This window comes from Montipora foliosa, chromosome 1 (assembly GCF_036669935.1).
Source record: "Montipora foliosa isolate CH-2021 chromosome 1, ASM3666993v2, whole genome shotgun sequence".
Lineage (NCBI taxonomy): Eukaryota > Metazoa > Cnidaria > Anthozoa > Scleractinia > Acroporidae > Montipora > Montipora foliosa.
In genome coordinates this window covers 10,792,372-10,793,173 of record NC_090869.1, presented here as the reverse complement: position 1 = coordinate 10,793,173, position 802 = coordinate 10,792,372, and positions in this window count along the sequence as shown.

The window sequence follows — 802 nt, the reverse complement described above, 5'->3', positions numbered from 1 at the left end:
CATGGAAATGAGCCTTGAGACGTAAGCGGCGAAAATACCGGTCACAATCAGCTTTAACTTGGTACTCGTCAGTTTTGCTGTTCACAGGAACGAAAGTAAGCCCTTTGCTTAGAACGGAGTTCTCGGCGTCGGTGAGAGGAAGATCATCAGGGATTGTGATGACTGTACGTTTATGTTGTACAGATGCTTGATTGATGGTGCGATGGTGGGAAGGCGCCTTATCAAGAAGAGTAGCAAATTTTGCGTCTTTAACAGCTTTAATCTCATGGTAGAACTGAGAATTCATTTCTGATATTAAAGTACTTACTCGATGGTATTGGGCTTTTGTGCATGGCTCCTGAAGTAGACTGCAAGCTTGGGACTTGAGAGAGGAAATGTTGTTAAGCTTGACCTTCAAGTTCTGAATGGTAGCTTGCATTAGACTTCTTGAACATGAGGTTAAGATCTTGGATAGGCGTCTGTTTTGGCGATCGCCATCAGCTGGATGAAAACGTACACGGAATCCCTTAGAAAAACCGCACTCTCTTGAACAGAAATTGGATGAGCGTAATCACACCGCCCAAATAAATATTTTTGAACTTGCGCAATCGATCAATTTTAGGTGTTTAGCAGCTTGGGTGCCACTCGCAGTCACTACATGTCTCTATCTTTTGCAGGTTTCCGTGACAAACAGAATTGAATTACACATGGATGCTATTCTCGATGTTGTCATTTACTGGAAAGTTTGAAAGCAGATTTCAGAGCGCGGTGGAGTCCACCAGCGTAGGATTAGTTTTGATCCAAGTTGAGTACCAGTTACTCT